The sequence below is a fragment of the Mus caroli genome, unplaced genomic scaffold (assembly GCF_978045245.1).
Source record: "Mus caroli unplaced genomic scaffold, Mus_caroli_1 scaffold_18, whole genome shotgun sequence".
Taxonomy (NCBI): domain Eukaryota; kingdom Metazoa; phylum Chordata; class Mammalia; order Rodentia; family Muridae; genus Mus; species Mus caroli.
In genome coordinates, this window is record NW_028227273.1 from 55,382,011 (window position 1) to 55,400,596 (window position 18,586).

General features: G+C 34.1%; 1 pseudogene; it reads left to right on the plus strand.

Annotated features, from left to right (window-relative positions):
• Positions 1-10,073: 10,073 nt before the first annotated feature.
• LOC110312140 (uncharacterized) lies at positions 10,074-13,195 on the plus strand (annotated as a pseudogene).
• The last annotated feature ends 5,391 nt before the right edge of the window (positions 13,196-18,586 follow it).

An 18,586-nucleotide genomic window follows, 5' to 3' on the forward strand; every position in this document is an offset into this window, starting at 1 on the left:
ATATGTTTGACATTCATTAAACTATTTTACTTTTATATCTCATATTCATGTTTCTTAATAACTCATTAGATTTTAGAAAAAAGAAGACACATCCTGGAGATTGGTAAATCACACATCCGTGTTTGTTTATTTTGAATTGTCTAAGGAGAATTTGTTTTCAGAATATAAATGATGAAGATAGAAAGATAGACTCTCTATCTATCTATCTATCTATCTTCCATATGGGAGTGTAAAAAGGTATAGCCACTATGAAAATAAATGGGTAATTTCTCAGAAAATTGGGAATCTATCTACCTCAAGATCCAGGTATACCTTTTCTGTGTATATACTCAAAAGAAACTTCACCATACTACTAATATAGTTGGTCAATTATTTTCTGAGGGACATTATTTATAATAGCCAGAAACTGGAAGCATTCTACATCTACATTAACTGCAAAATGGGTAGAGAAAATGTGATACACTTACACAATGGATATTAAAATAAATACCAAAATAAAACTTGCCTGCATGCCCATAGAACTAGAAATAATCATTTGACTAAGCTAACACAGATTCAAAAAACTAAACATTGTGTATAATCACTTATAACTGAATATTAGAAGTAAAATAAAGGATAAATATCCAAATATCCTCAGATCCAAAGAACCTAAGAAACCAATAGCCTTCATTTGGGGAACATGTAATTCTCATGTAAAGTGGAAACTGAATTGACATCCTCAGTAGATATGGAGAGTGGACTATATAGTGTGGTGTGAGGATGGGAACAGATGGAATCATGTGTGGGGAGGATAGAGGGAGAGGATACTAGGAACAAGGTTAGAATTTGATTGTATCACTTGGAAGGGGTAGAAACCTAAGTCAAGGGAAACTCCTAGAAATCGATATGGGTGATGCCAACTAAGACTCTTAACTTTGGAGGATATGGAGTATGAACTGCCCATATCCTGTACCCAAGCAAAATATTCAGTTGAGGGTTTGGAAGATCAAGCCAGATAAACAGATATGTCTTACAATTTGTTCTGCTTATAAGATGTACTTGGACAAGTGTGGCAAAGAATTTTTGAGAGTGATCCTGAGTACCATTGTATGATTAGAAGCCCACCCCTGATACTGCTAAGTGCAAGAGTCTGGATATCCCAAAGTCCAAATATAGCAACAAATATGAATGACAATAAATATCAATGAATATATTCCCAATGATATTCTGCTATACTCACAGATTAGTGTATAGCCTACTTGTCATCAAAGGGATTTCATCCAGCAATGGATGGAGTCAAATGTATCCAGCTAAACTCTCAATAGGACTTGGAGAATCTACAGTGAAAAATCAAACAAACTAACAAACAAAAAACTAAACACCAAATGAAATCTGAAATCTGAAAGTAGGTTACCTTTAAATGAGTTGTTTGCCAAATGGACAGCATAGAAATCCTACCTATCCAGAATATTTCTAAATAGTCTCTCAAAACTGATGGTAAGGTCCTATTGCTATAGTCAGCATGTACATATTCATTAAATGTCGAGAATTTAAGCTGATGATTCTGTAGAGCTTCACCAATACTAATTAAATTTCATAGCACTTGAAGGTATTCAACATTGTATTTTCACTGAGGAGAAAGAGAAACTCCAACCCAGTTACAAATCCTTTGATCTATAACAAGTGGCCTGACAACAAAATATTCTGGTACAATAAAGAAACAGACATTGTAAGAGTGATCAACAATTATTTGGTTGGTATAAGGCACACTAAATGAGATAGAATCCATGATTAACACCACAAGGGTAGACAAGAACATGAGACTAGAACTGCCAGGTGACCTTGGTTAAAAATTTATATTAACTTTTCTGCTACAGGGAATACCAAAAAGTATCTCCTAATGACATGCTGTTATAGTCATATATTAGTGTCTTGGTCAATCATCATTAGAGATATTTCATGTGATAGCAGATGGAAACAAAGGAGAGAGCAACAGCTGAGAGAAGTAGAAAGAACACTCAGACCTCAAAGGAAAATCTCATTCAATTCCCTATCCTCATTCCTAGAGGAATGGTGGTAGAGGAGGGTGAAATTCTGTGAGACACAATAGGGATAAAACAGTAGAAACAATGTTTGATAGGCAGTACAGGTGTGTTACATATGTGAACTCAGAGTGATTGTATGGACTACAAGTTCTAAGGCAGAAGATTTCCCATTAATAGGATGAGAATTTAGCATATTCAGCAATCCCTAACCTAATCTCCAGCTGAAAACCTTGTCAAAGGGAATAATTTTCCCATGTGTCTCACATGGCATACACACTATAGTTAAGACCAGACTCCATGCCCAGAAGTAGATGGATAACATGAGAACTCAGTAATATATTTGGGTGTTTATTTTATCTGTAAGTTTTTCTCTATTAAATTTTTTAAATCAATACTTACTTTGTTTGCATTGTATTTCACATTTTGTATGTCTATGTGATTTACTTAAGTCCAGATAAGTATCTTTCTGTCTGTATTAGCAACTTGTAATTTGACTCTTCCATTTTTAATCTTTTTTTGTTGTTTATTTGCTTTTTTATCTTTTTATAGCTTGTTGTATTTAATTTAACTTTATCTTACTTTATATATCTACTGTCCCTTTCTTTTTCGATATTATTTTCTAATGAGAGCAAAGAATTTGGATTTTGGATGATGGATATGGAGAGAATCTGGGAAGAGTTTTGGAGGGGTAGTAAACAATATACAGTCTATGAAAAAATCTACACAAAATTAAAGTTCCATAAGAAAGAAAAGTATATAACTTTAATTTAATTACAAAATACTACATTTCCACATGCTTATTTGACAATAAGTATGGTTATTATACTTAAGCAATAACAACAGAAAATTTTATGAATAGGGGTCTCCACAAAATAAGTATTTGTATTAAAGAGTTGCAGCATTAGGAATGTTGAAAACTACTAGATTAGAGGGAAGAATATTTTACACCACAAAGGACTTGGACCATGAATCTGTCATTTAAATACTTGTACATTCATTACCACACTACTAGGCAAAGAATTTCATCTTAAGGCTGCCATTCAGTTTAAGACCACTCACTAATGGTCTTAAGGCTGGATTGCATGGCTAACTATACTTCCAATCACTTGTCTATTTGCATTGCCTCTAACACTGTCTTACTCTAGCTGCCAGGTTCTGTGCCTTCCACTAAAGCTGATGCAATCCTGAGGCCAGATTCAGACCATGTCCTTGTGACTTGGCTCTCCAATGGAACAGCTGAATCAAATAACCAATCTAAATATTTACAATGACACTTTTTAATCATGAAGCCAAATATCAGAATCAAGGACATAACCTTCTTTGATATGCTTGTCCACCTTAACACTTTTGTCACCATTGTATAAACTACATAAACAACATCCACTTATTTAGGAAAGACAAAAATTAGTGATTGGTAATGTCTTATCTGGAAGTTAGGTTAGTAACCAAACTTCAAGTAAAATACATGTGTTTACCAGTGGTCACCTATGGTACTTTATGCACACCCAGGATTATATGAAAGTAGGACACCTAATTTGAGAAAATGATCTGCATTGACCTCTCTATAACTAACTTTCCTAATTAGTTATTAATGGGAAATGACCAAGCCCAATGTGAGCAGTTCCTTCCCTGGGTTGGTGTTCTTGGATACTGGCTTAGCAAGTCAGGTGAAACAAACCATCCCTGGCTTCTGCATCAGCTCCTGCCTGCGGCTCCTGCTGTGCTTTGGATCCATACTGAATTCTTTAGATAATGAGAAGTAATGTGGAATTGTAAATCAAATAAACTTTTTCTCTGCAATTCTTTTGTCATAATGTTTCATTGCAACAAAAGAAACCCAAAAAGAGGATTTTAGTAGGATTTCAGGTTATTCCTGGAACAGACAAGAGTGTTTTAGGATCAGTGTGGAAGCATTTTGGATTTTTTTGGCTAGAAATTAATTGTTTGTTGATAGCTCTGTAAGAGGTTCTGTGGGAAACTGAAATATAAGCATATTGGTAGTGGTAGACAGTATATAAGCTTGGCGTATTGTGTTTCAAAGAGAAGTTAATGGCTTGTAGGACATCTATTCACAATTAAAATTATATATAATATTAATTTGGAAGTTAATTTTATGTACATAAATACTAGGTTTTCTTAGGCTTATTTAGCAATCCTTTAGTTTGCTTACATCAATGTCTAACATGCCTTCCCTACACTTTAATGAACGAGTCCTTTTACAATAATTAATCCCTGTTATAACATGAGTTCTTTCATACCATGATATTTTTCTGTCATTATGTCAAACATCAGAATCAAGGACATATTTACTTTGAGCTCCTCATCCTCCTTAATCGTTTTGTAACCATTATATAAACTACATAAACAGGGAAGGCAGGAAAGACGATAATTGATGAGTGATTGAAAATGTCTTATCTGGAAACTACATTACTAACTAAACTTCAAATAAAACAGGTGTGTTTACCAGTGGAACCCTACGCAACTTTAAAACACACACAAGAGTTATATAAAAATAGGAAGCCTCATTTGAGGAAATGATCTCCAATGATCTGTTTGTAATTAATTTTTTTAATTAGTAATTAATAGAAAATGACCAAGCCCATTGTGAGCAATTCCCTCCCTGAGCTGCTGTTCTGGGATTCTGTTTAGCAAATCAGGTGAAACAATCCATCCCTGGTTTCTTAATCAACTGCTGTCTGCACTTTCCTGTCATGCTTTGAATCTTTACTGACTTCCTTAGCAGATGATCAGTGATATGGAATTGTTAATTAATTAAACTTACTCCCTAGAATTTTTTTGCCATAATATTTCATTGCAGTAAAAGAAACTGTAAACAATATTGGTACTATGATTTTGGGTAATTGCTGTTGAAAAAAAATACTGTGTTTTAGGCAGGATTGTGGAAGGATTTTGGATTTTTTTGTGAGAAATTCAGTGTTGAGAACTCACTGGTGAGTTTTGTGGGAATTTGAAATACAAGCATAATGAGAGTAGTGCACAGTATAGAAGTTTAGCTTATGAAATTTCAAAGAGAAGGTAAGGGCTCTGTTGGACAAATACTAACAATTAAAATTATATATACATATATATTCATACGCACATACATATATGTGTATATATGAATATATATATATATGTATATATATTTAATTAACTTGCAAAATACTAGGTATACATATGCTTATTTAGCAGTCCTTAGTTTGCTTACCTCAACCTCTACTACACATTTTCTCTATCTTCTTGAACCAAAACATTCTTAAATTATTAATCCCTGTTATAACCTGAATTCTTTCATACCATGTGTGTTCTAAACCTACTCTTTGATACTTTTACTGATTGCAAGGTTTTAGGATTCCACATCATTTTTATCTATTTTGTATTTAATTGGCTTTTCCTCCCCCCTTTCCACTGCACTTTTTCTTGTTGTTTTCTATTTTTTGATAGCCCAAGGTATGATCTCAAAAGTGACTGTACTTTAGCAATCTATCAACAGTGTTTAAGAGTACTGGTTCCAACATATTTATTATCTTGGAAAGAATGTTCTGTCATTTAGATTATTGAAGCTAATTATGCATAAATTATTATAAATTTTCATATCCATAAAACAAAGTTTTGTCAAACCCACAAAACATTATTCCTACTTCTGCCATCCCTATCCTATTCCTTACTCAGTTTTCCAAACAAATTAATGTACTTACTAGTTTTCCCTTTCAAAATTCTAAATCCACTTAGTGAAGTTGTATGCATTTGTGCATAAGACACAGGTATACATATCTGCTGTAAAAATCCTGAGGTTTAGTGCTTATGGCCACCTTCCTAGAGAATCATCAGCAATACATATCCTCTCTATTATTCACTTCCTTTGTAGGAGTTTTGCACCATCTTAATGTACATATTCTAAGCTTTAGTCCCTGCAGTGAACAGTAGTGAAGAACACCAACAAATTTATCTTGTTGCTGAGAGATTGCTGATATGTAAATTCATTTTGTGTTCTAATTTAAATAAAAGCTGAAAATAATTCTTGCTGTGTACTGAAAAACCACATTTTAATAAATAAGTTTTCACTGTGCTTGGTAGTACATGCCTTTAATCCCAGCACTCGGGAAGCAGAGGCAGGAGGATTTTCTGAGTTTGAGGCCAGCCTGGTCTACAAAGTGAGTTCCAGGACATCCAGAGCTATACAGAGAAACCCTGCCTTGAAAAAAAGAAAAAAAAAACATAAATAAAATAAATACGTTTTTCTAAAGGTGCAAAGTATAGCATAAAATAAACATATCAGAATATATTGAGGGTATATGAGTTCATGACAGTATTGAGTAAAGCCAAGACAGAGACTAAATTAGCACACCAGATGAACAAGACCATGTAAAAAATTAACACCTACGCTATAACCCTGAAGGAACAAACCTTATCCTTGGTGTTGTGACCACTTTACATATGACAAATCAAGTATCCTGCTATCATATATATATACGTTAGAATTTATAACTGGGTAAAATTATACTTAAGTTACAATGGAAAAATTTAAGAAAGCTGACCACCACAATATGAGGATTTTAATTAAAGCATTGCAGCATTGGGAATGTTGAAAACTACACACATAATGGGAGAAATATTTTACACTCTAATGGACATGGCTCTATTAATCAGTTATATAAATACTTGTGTATTCATTAGCACACAAAGGGGCAAAAAAACTGTAACTATCCTATGACTGTCACTCAGTTAATACTCACTACTAGTCTTAATGACTAATTTTTCCCCTAAGCACTTCTCTATAGGCATACTTCTAACAACCCTTATTATGGATGCCAGGATCTGTGCCTTCCCCTCAAGCTGATGCAATCCTCAGGTCAGATTAAGACAAGGTCCTTGTGACATGGATCTTAAGTGGAGAAGCTGAATCAAATAATACCTAAAATAAATATCACATTGACACTTGATCTTTATGTCAAATACTAAACTTAAGACCATAAGCTTCTTTGAGCTTCTTACCCTCCCTAACCCCTTGGCAACTTCTGTATAACCTACATATACAATATACATTGCGATAAAAGGGGTGGGGGGCTTGATATGTAATTGGGAATGTTTTCTCTGGAAGCTAAGTTTAGTAACTTAACATCAAATAAAATAGGTGTGTTTGCCAGTGATCAACTATGCTACGTTACACACACACAAGAATTGTCTTAAAGTAAGAATCCATATATGAGAAAATGACCTCCAAATATCTGTCTGTAAATAAAATTTTAATTAGAAATTTGTGGGATAAGGACAAGACCATTTTGGATGGTCTTCCTCCCTGGGCTTGTGTTCTTGAATTCAGAAAAAAAAAAAAAAAAAACCTCTTTTACAGCAAGTCACATGAAAGAAGACAATATTCAGCACTGCTGCTTTATTTCTGCATCAGGCCCTGCATGCAGGACCCACCATGTAATGGTTCCCTCCTGACAGTTTTTAGATCATTATCAGCAATAATGAAGTATAAATCAAACAAACCCTTATTTAGTCATTCTTCATGGTAGAAATAGAAATCCTAACTGAAACAAGTTGATAGAAAGAGTTTGGAGTACTGTTGTGACAGGACAGACTGTGTTTTAGCATGAATTTTGGAATTTGCAGCTAGAAAATAGAGTGTTGAGAACTCAATTTAGTGTTCTGCTGGAGTTTGAATGACAAGCATGGTTGAGAGCAGTCTCCTGGATGGAGTCCTTCTTATGAATTTTTCAAAGGGAATTTTAAAGTTCAAGGGGCCATTAGGTATTTTGATTTACGACTCTGTCATTAAGCTATTTGGTGATGTTTCGATCTGTGATTAACAAGATGCCATAAATATTAAATGGACACCTTTGCTTTTCAAAACACTAAATGCTGTTCAGCTGTATCTGAGAGATTAGCTTTGATTAAGAAGAGATCAGCATCACGGAGGGGAAATCTTCTGGAAGGTGTTTCCTGACAGTTATCACACTGAAGCCTTGTTCTAGATATTACTGGGGAACCTACCTCATACTGGTAGCCAAAAGTGGTAGCTTAATAGGCACACAGGCAGTATTAGTCTTGAATTCATGACAAAATCATAGAGAGCAGCTGAGGCTAGATACTGTGTAGGCTAGGAGAGGATATTTGTTTAATTTTAGCCTCATTGACATTTGAAAGCCCATGACTGAAGGGGCCATGCAAACATGTTTAAGGTTGGTATCTTGAACAGCCTGTCATAGGCTAGCATTTAAAATATAGCGCAGGTGTTTTGATGCCAGTACCGTGGTACTACACACCACCTGTAGTGGAGTGGAGCCTGCCAGAACCTTCGAGAAAAACTGAATGTGCTGCTAATGGCAAAGTTGGAAAAATGATAAAAGCTATTTGGAGTAGCCCAGAATACTAAATCCTATATAATTGGAAATTGAGTAATTAAAATGTTGAAACTTGAATCTGCTCGAGTTGCAGTGTTTAAGAGTACTGCTTAGAACATTTTTATTATCTTGGAAAGAATGTTCTAACATTTAGATTATTGAAGCTAATTATGCATAAGAATATGAAATAATTTTCTAAATTTTAGTATAAATTTTCACATCCATAAAAAAAATTGTCAAACCCACAAAACATTATTCCTACTTCTGCCATCCCTATGTTATTCCTTATTCACTTTCCCATGCAAATTTATGTACTTACTATTTTTCACTTTCAAAATTCTAAATCTCCTTAGTGAACTACCTAATATAAAAATATAACACATTGATAATCTTTGACTAAGCCTTTGTGTGTTTCTCTCTTGTTCTTTTTCCTCCTTTTTAATTTCTTTCCTAAAGCCCTAGTAAAAGCCTACATACCTGCTTTTTCATTTGTTCCTTTGTTGGTTTCCCACATCTTATCTCCTTTATCCAGATATTCACCTCTTAATCCAAAGGCCCTGACCTTTATAGTCCTAGGGATGTTGGAAATAAAGGTAATATAGGTATAGGTCTAGTTATAAGCTTAAAACAATAAATTCACAAACTGTATTATTCTCCTCAAAATACTACTGAAATATTTGGGCACCGCATGAAACAGAATGTGAGGTAAAAAATTATCTAAGGAAGATTTGTAGGTTACTAAAGTAGAAGATGAGATAATGAAATTGATACTTGAAGGTGTGAAATGATATGTGGAAAAATTGATGGAATAGCAGTGACATGTTAAATATTTGAGCTTGGATGCTGTTTGTTGTTTGTTGCTTGCTTGATATTATTCTTGTTGGTGTTTAGGGTTTGTGTTTTCTCTACTAGGTGTTTTCTCATACAGTTTAACTGCTGAAGTATTTAACTGCTGTTTTATTCTGATATGTTTCTAAAATCCTTTCATATTATCACAACAATCTCCCAAATTGAATCATAAGTGTCAAGTCATTTTTATTAATGTCAAGGATAATTTTTTCTTTCAAAAAATACATCTTGTTTTATAAAGAGGAAAGAGAAGCCATACTATACTAAATGTTCACAAACCTGAAATTTATTATGTAAACTTATGTTTATATATTATTTAATGTCTTCAAAAATGTGAGACCAACACAATGGCAAGAGAACATTGTAGTATATATGAAAGATTGGATAAAATACACAAGTAATTAGTAATGCAGTTATAATAGACACAAGAAAGAAAGCATTTATTTGTGAAATAAATGCTTGGCAAGTAGGGAAAATGGCCATGAGTCTCTTATCTACATCGCTGGGTTAAAAAAAGAATAGAAGGAAATCTCCAGGAACAAAGACAAAATAGGAGATTATTGGACCAACAATCAATATGCTGGAAAATTAATAAAAGTTGCTGTCCAATGTCACTATCTTAAATATTCTAATGTTCAAAGACTAGAATCCAAGAGAAACTCCTCAATTAATTCAATTTGCTGGGAAGAGCAACCAATGCAGGATAACCACGTCTTGCTTCAAAGCTCTAAAGACACGCCTCTACCCAATGTAAATAAGAAAGAGAGCTAGAGAAACACAGAAGCTTGCAACAGGAACTGAATGAACTAAAAGCCTATGAAATAAGAAAATACATCTAAGACTGTGGAGCATGAATGTAAGTTACAATTTTGATGAATGTAGTTACAATGTTAAGATAACAGTGGATAGTGACACATTACAGCCTCAGTCTTTGAAATATATGGAAAAGTTATGGACTGCACAGCAATCCTCAAGAATTAATCTGGTCAATTTGGAAACAATATACGCACCTATACGGTTGGTGAGAAAAATCAGATTCATGACATTTCCTCATCTTCCCATGATAGATTGTATGGCCCCATTTGACATAATGTGTCATATGAAGTGTGGGTCTTACTTGCAATTCACTATTTTTTGTTCCACCTGGTTGAAAAATAAATGGGATTATTCTGAAATGTATAGGCAATGATAACCCAGACTGTTTTTTTTTTTTTTTGTATGAATTAAGTAAAAGCAAGTAAAAGGCATTACATATGTGTATGGTGAGGTTCTGACTCAAATTTTACCAGTAAAAGCCAATGTAAAAACAGAGTATTGTTGTAAAGAGAGCATTATGAAGCATACTGAAAGTTTTGAAAAGAGAAAATCAGTAAATGGAATAACAAATTTAAACTGAACTTGTTGTTTGCGGGAAATGACTGCATTGAATTTCAGCCAGAAAAAAATCTGAAGCAATTCACATACAAATTAAAAAGGAGTTTGAAGGAGCAAAATGTACACACACCATGCAAAATGAGATACCACCTATGCAAATTACAAGGTAAGCTATTTCTATGAGTTCTAACACAAAGGCTAATGTTTTTACACTTAGTGGCCTTAATAACTTCTAAGGGATGTACGATTTGGCAATGAGTGAGAGTGAATACTATGTATAATCAGCAGAGTGTGTTTAAATAAACTAGGAATTCTCCTCTGTTGGCAAATACACAAATAAGAGTTTAATAAAATCTATTAGCTTAAGTAACATTTGTATTAGAGGCAAGCCAGGAACAATGAAACTACATAGACCCCCATACTATCTCTTTCCTTTCTAGTGGTACTGTTAAAGATATTGTCACACATAATTATTTGTGTGGACATAACTTCTATTAATACTGTGGTTAAACTTTGTGTCTCCAACACTACTTACTAAAACTAAGACATCCTCTTTGATTGGTTTCAGTGAAGACTTCCTTCTTGGTGATGTTTTTTACTTTAACATTGCTGCTACCATCAATGCTCACTGAAGGCAGGGTAAGTTAAAATGGATAATCATCTCTGAGCTACCTAAAAAATTTGCGATTCATCACACTTCTTAAACATACTTAAATCTTAAGATTCTGATATGTTACAGAATTTTGTGGTAATCTTGAATCTCTAATCATAACTATGATGATATCTGGTTAAGTTTATACTGTTTCCCACTGACTAATATAATAGACAAGACTAACATATGACAACTAGCTAGATGGTAATGTAGGTACACTACAAATACATTCTACTAACCATATCTCAAATTAGATATTTAGGGGTTGGTTTGAGGTTGAATATCATTTGCAAAGAATAAGAGTTGAATGCAGTTATGAAGCATGCCTTTTGTTGAAAGTTCTCACTATTATATAAGGGCAGGAAAAGAACTTCATTTTAAATAAAGTTGAGTATGAAGACAAACTGTCAAAGTTATCCTTTATTCTTTATAGTATGCGAAGTAAACCTCAATTTAAGAGATAAATAAACCATAGCATGCTTTGTAGCAATCAGATAGGGTTTTTTTATAAAATTGCTGATATAATGTTTGTTTCATATGGATGGAAATATTTTACATATTCTCAGCAATTTTTAAAATATCTTCATTTCAATGTATATTATACTGAAATTCATTAAAATACTTCCAACTTAAAATAAAATTTATATACAAAGGAAGATGGTATAAGAAGCAGAAAATTACTATTACATTGTCTCTTATGAAAATTCATCTTTAGCATTAAGTCAGTTTCTATAATTTTGAGTTTTACAGATATAGGTTGGAGGTGATAATATTGGTTTAGATGCAATGAAATAACTTTTAAAGATGTGTAGTATGTGTATTCTTTCTACAAATAATTCTTTAGTGCGTTGGTTCTTTATGTTCAAGAACATTATAATAGTCCATGTTCTTGGGATTATAAAAGAGAAAAGAAATATAGTTAGACATTAGACAATTGACATATATAAGATCTATGAGGGCAGAACTAGAAAACTGTATTGAAATCAATCTATGTTTATGGTCAAGTAGAAAATTCACTCTAAAATATCAGATAAAATATTTAATTGTACCATGCCATTTGCATGTCCTTAAATAGTGGCTTATTCATTAGCCATCAAATTGTTGTAGAAAGTCAACCTTAGATCCTTTTATGACAACTTACAAGAATTTTCCTACCTCTGAAGTCAGATCTCACGTGCATATATCTATGTTCTATGATTGGTAGAATGTATCTAAAATGTATGATTTTTACCACTGCTTCTTGTTGATCAGTTACATCATTATCACTAACTTGAACAAAATGAGAAACAATCACTTCACTTAATCAATCTACTCTTCTCAAATATACAAAAAATAATTGTCGTATTAATATCCAGAGGTTTTGTATGAGAAACCTTGAAATTTTGCTCCAAATATGAATAATAGTCCCTTTAGAGTACTGAATAAGAAGTCTCCTTTTGCACTGAGTTAAACCCTCTGTAACACTGGGTGACAGGAGAAATATACAGCCAGGAAAGTCTTGCATTTGTCATGAGCTCACAGATACTTCTCATCTTATTGCATCATGTAAATATAATTCTATAGGCTTTGTGCTTCTTACTGTAAACTTTGTTATGAAAAATTATCTCTACTTCAGGTACTACCAGAGACTCAGAAAGAACCCAAAATATTTACTTGTCACAAGACAAATGGAAATAATGTCTTGGAAGAGATTGACTGCAAAAATATGAGAATTAACAGAGAAGATGTTGGCCAGAATTTACAAGGCTCTTTCCAAATTAATATAGAGTTTCAAGGATTATTCAATGATTTTCTTTTGAGCATCCGTTCTTCTGTTTCACAAAAAAACTAACACTATGTTTATAATAGAAACAATGAACATAGAAATCTTTACTAGAATGTCCAATTCATGGACTATTATTAGGCACAAATCCATATTATACTCTCTCATTCAAAAACAGTTTTGACAAATACTTGAAATTAATAAGTACTGGGGACTTTTTCAATGTACTAGAAGCTTCATAGTGTCCTAAATACTGTGATCCTTATTTTTCAAGTTTATTTACTATTCACCTAACCACAAAAACACAAGATGATTGTGAGTGTAAATAAATTTAATACATTACGAAAAATAGCTCTCTATTTTTGAGGCCGAAAAGTGTTCTGCCCAAGCAGTGGATGTAATAGGTATTAACATCACTTCAAAATTACTATCCTAAACATTCCTTCCTCAAATTAGTGTTTCTCAGTCTTCCTAATGCTGCTATTCTTGACTACATTATCTCTTGTGGTAATCCATATCCATAAATTTATTCGCACTGTTATATCATAACTCTCAATCTGTTAATATTATAAATTGTTATATAAATATCTGATATTTATGATATCTGGTACTTGACTCCCAAAAGTGTTTACTACAAACAAAATTAGAACCTCTGCCTTATACTCAGAAATCATAATTGGCAAGATTTCCAATAAAATCGTCATGGGCCTCCCGTGAATCCTTATTGTACTCTGATCAGATGGGAATGAAAATGAACTATGCTTTATGTTTGCTATGACCAGCTGTAGTTAAACCGAGTTATTTGTCATGTTTTTTCCCTTTCATGTGATTTTTTTTGATGATTTTATATAAGCATGTGATACGTTTTTATGACATTCCTATTTCAGGCCCACTTATTTCCATCAACCAAGATGCACTTCAGTTATTTTTTTCCAAATATATACTCTCCTGATTCTTGCTTTTTTGTAGTTATTTGTGACAGTTTGGGGCAACCAGAGTTAGAAACATGGTTATTTGTATAAACTGATCTCTGATACAAGGGCAAATTAAAGATGACTCCACCTCCTCCAGTACTGTCTACTACCAGTGACTTCTTAGACAGTAACAAGGTCATTTGAGACACTTTAACATCAATGATTGATTAATGACAAGCCCAGTTTTGTGCAGGCCTCTACTTGTGAAAGACAGCCCATTTTTCAATATGGAAAAGAAGAGTAAGTCGGAGCTGGATGGTCATATTTATTCAAATGAGATGAGTTCTTCAGAACTTGAATAAGGCATTGTTAAATTACTTCTTTTTGAAGATAGATACTTATAAATAGAACAAAATGCCCTCTTTTATTTCAAGTTGGTTGGTTACCCTCTCACAACTTCTCCTATATGGCTAAAATGAACATTTTCCCATAAATATTCACTATGCAAACCTAATAGTGCATTTGAGGTAAGCTTTGAAAGTCTTGCCTTTGTTTCTTTTTTCTGTGTGTGAATCTCTTTGACACTCATATCACAAAATTGCCTTAAAGTGGGATTAGTTTTCACGGTCTGTTCGCTTCACATGTAGCTTTTGATAGTGACCATTGCTGTTTTAATTTGTTACTGTCTGTATCTTATGCTTAATTCTTAGTAATTTGCAATGATCTATTTTTTTTATTTACTTGAGTTTTTTAACTTAGAAGAAGAGAGTATCATCTACTAATCCATATGATACAGAAAAAGACAAGGAAATCTTTAAATTTTGTAATTTAAATTGTATTTTAAACACAGTTTTGAATTCCTAACATAGACAGTCACATCTTATTAATAACAGAAATATAAAGGAGAAAACAAAATAAAATGAATTGTAATCTTCCTAACAATGGCTTTTCTGCAAATAAATATGGAGCAGAAGCAGTTTTATTTCAGTCTACAATATAAATCAAACTCTCTAGACTATACAAATATTTCTACCTTTAACTAAATACAACTCTGGCTCAAAAACCTTCCAGTTCAATAACAGCAGGGTAATCTGTGCCACCATTTTTAATAAAACTGTGATATTCTGATATTCTGTGGGTGGAGGAGCTGCTCCCTATCATGTTTATTGAGATTTGTTCTCTCATTAAAATTGGAGCTTCCTGATTGTTCAACTGGTTGTCCCAGAACTTCTTGGACATAACTTTCTTACCCTTCCAAAGTTGAGGTAATAGTATGGCAGCATACTCACTGCTTTATGCTTTTGTTTGTTTGTTTGTTTGTTTGTTTTAGATTTCCAAACTCAAATCCATCATGCATGAAAGGCATTTTACCCTGAGCCTCATTCCCATCCTCACTGATATTGTATTTATTACTACCCTGCCAATAATTTTCATAAATATTATATTATATATCTACTTCACAATACACATTATGTATTGCTATTTGCTTGTACCATTCATTGAAATTTTCTAAGCTAGTTAAACCAAAAAATTCAATCATATTTGATGCATGTATTTGAAAGTTATCGTACTAGTGATAATACAACTGATATTTCATACATTTTAATTTTTAAATTAAAAACAGTTGTGTGCTGAAGTGCTTTTTCTAAGCATGCTTATTGTATTTACTGGGATGGCTTTTATGAGTTCTTATCCTGTAGTTCTTTCCTAAAATTGGAAGATGTGCCCCTCGTCCAAGAAGACTCAAGAAGTGTGTGAAACTGACACAGATTTCAGGAAACCCAGAAAGATACAATTTTCACTTGCTATGAAAAGGTAGCACTTTTACTGGAGTTGTTTGCTATTAGCACAGGAACATTCATGTATGCAGGAACTTTCTGAAGAATTTCTGAGAGTTGTCAGCTATGGTGAGATGAAGTGATGCAGCTGCCTAGGCCACCCATTCTCCTCCATGAATCACTTCCATCACGTTTCCTTAACAGACAGTAATAAAGTAATAATTTACCCAGGTTAGATATGGGTAGAATTGGTTCATTGGTCTGTTGTCTGTGTCACAGCTAAAGGAGTGTCTATGTCTCTCTATGTACATCATTAAAAGCCATGCCACAGATTTCATTGTGTGATCTATCCTTAAAAAGAAATATTTACAAATAGAATGAAATGGATTTAAGACATGTGCATCTTTATTTATACATTTAGTCATATTTAATTTTAGTAATCTATAGATATCTCTAACAGTGTATTTTTAAAATATCTGCTTTGAAAGCTATCCCCTGAATTCCATTTCCTAGCCAATACCTCCTTACTTTCCTGAATGCTTGCCAACAGCAGAGGCAAGCAGGTAAGACCATGCCTTAAGCCCTTGCCCAACAATTCCCCTTAAAACACATCCCGTTATACTGAACTCTATCCTCTGAATTCATTTTTCCAGTCCAAAACTCCTGCTGCTTTTGTTAACCTGTAGCTGCATTAAGGCCACCAAGCAGGATGGTAGTAGAAACCACAGAGACAAGATTAGGACCCCAAATATCAGAAGCCAAGCAGGATACAAAAATCACAGATGAAACACAACACTGAAAATAACGAGACAGTAATCAGAATCCCATGTCACTTAGGCCACAAGATGGGAGCAACAGAAAACAAGGATGCAGAAGGGTAATCTAAACACAGAACTAAGAAAATAAACTCATAAATCAACATGTGAACTCATAATAACTGATAACCCAGATTGCTAAATGCCAGCATGAGAACACAATCCACAATAGGCAGGAAAATATGGCACACCCAGAGCACAGCTGTCCTATTTACAGCAAGGCCTGTATATTCTAATATAATTGAAGCACAAGAAAAAACCTTTATTCCAACTCTTATAAAGATGATAGAGGTCTTTAAACAGGAAATGAAAAAAATTCTATCAGAAATAAAGAAAAATATAATCAAGCAGGTGAAGGTGATGAATAAAATTCTACAAGACAGGAAAATGGAAGTAGAATTTTTTTACTTAGGGTTTCATTGCTTGGAAGAGACATATTATGACGACAACCCCAATAGAATAATACATTTAAGTAGAGCTGCCTTACAGTTTCAGAGGTTTAGTCCACTGTCGTCATGACCAGAAGCATGACAGTTTGCAGGCAGACAGAGTGATGGAAAAGATGTGATTTCTACATGTTGGTCCAAAGCCGGCCAGGAACAGATTCTATTACACAGACTGACAAGAGGAGCATCTACCATGTACTGGGAAGTGATTAAGCATAGTGACAAACTTCATCCAACAAGACCACACCCCGTAAAAGTACAAATTCAAGTGGACTTAGCATTTTTGAAACCATGAGATGAAGAAAAAAGGAAGGGAGGGAGGGAGGGAGGGAGGGAGAGAGAGAGAGAGAGAGAGAGAGAGAGAGAGAGAGAGAGAGAGAAAGAGAGAGAAAGAGAGAGAGAAAGAAAGAAAGGAAGGAAGAAAGGAAGGAAGGAAGGAAGGAAGGAAGGAAGGAAGGAAGGAAGGAAGGAAGGAAGGGGGAGAGAGAGAGAGAAAGAAAGAGAGAGAGAAAGAAAGATACCAGAAACTGATGGAATCCCACACAGGAAAAACCTGTATAAGAGAACAGATACTACATATGCAAGCTTCAAGTACAGATTACACTACATGGAAAAAATAATCTTAGGCATAGAAAATGCAGTAGAAATGAACCATTCCTATCTCCTTGTACCAAGATCAAATCTAAGTGGATTAAGGAACTCCACATAAAACCAGAGACACTGAAACTTATAGAGGAGAAAGTAGGGAAAAGCCTCGAAGATATGGGTACAGGGGAAAAATTCCTGAATAGAACAGCAAAGGCTTGCTCTGTAAGATCGAGAATCGATAAATGGGACCTCATAAAGTTGCAAAGCTTCTGCAAGGCAAAAGACACCGTCAATAAGACAAAAAGACCACCAACAGATTGGGAAAGGATCTTTACCTATCCTAAATCAGATATGGGACTAATATCCAATATACATAAAGAACTCAAGAAGGTGGACTCCAGAAAATCAAATAACCCCGTTAAAAAATGGGGCTCAGAACTGAACAAAGAATTCTCACCTGAGGAATACCGAATGGCAGAGAAGCACCTGAAAAAATGTTCAACATCCTTAATCATCAGGGAAATGCAAATCAAAACAACCCTGAGATTCCACCTCACACCAGTCAGAATGGCTAAGATCAAAAATTCAGGTGACAGAAGATGCTGGCGAGGATGTGGAGAAAGAGGAACACTCCTTCATTGTTGGTGGGATTGCAAGCTGGTACAACCACTCTGGAAATCAGTTTGGCGGATCCTCAGAAAATTGGACATAATACTACCAGAGGATCCAGCAATACCTCTCCTGGGCATATATCCAGAAGATGTTCCAACCGGTAAGAAGGACACATGCTCCACTATGTTCATAGCAGCCTTATTTATAATCGCCAGAAGCTTGAAAGAACCCAGATGCCACTCAACAGAGGAATGGATACAGAAAATGTGGTACATTTACACAATGGAGTACTACTCAGCTATTAAAAGGAATGAATTTATGAAATTCCTAGGCAAATGGTTGGATCTGGAGGGCATCATTCTGAGTGAGGTAACATATTCACAAAGGAATTCACACAATATGTACTCATTGATAAGTGGATA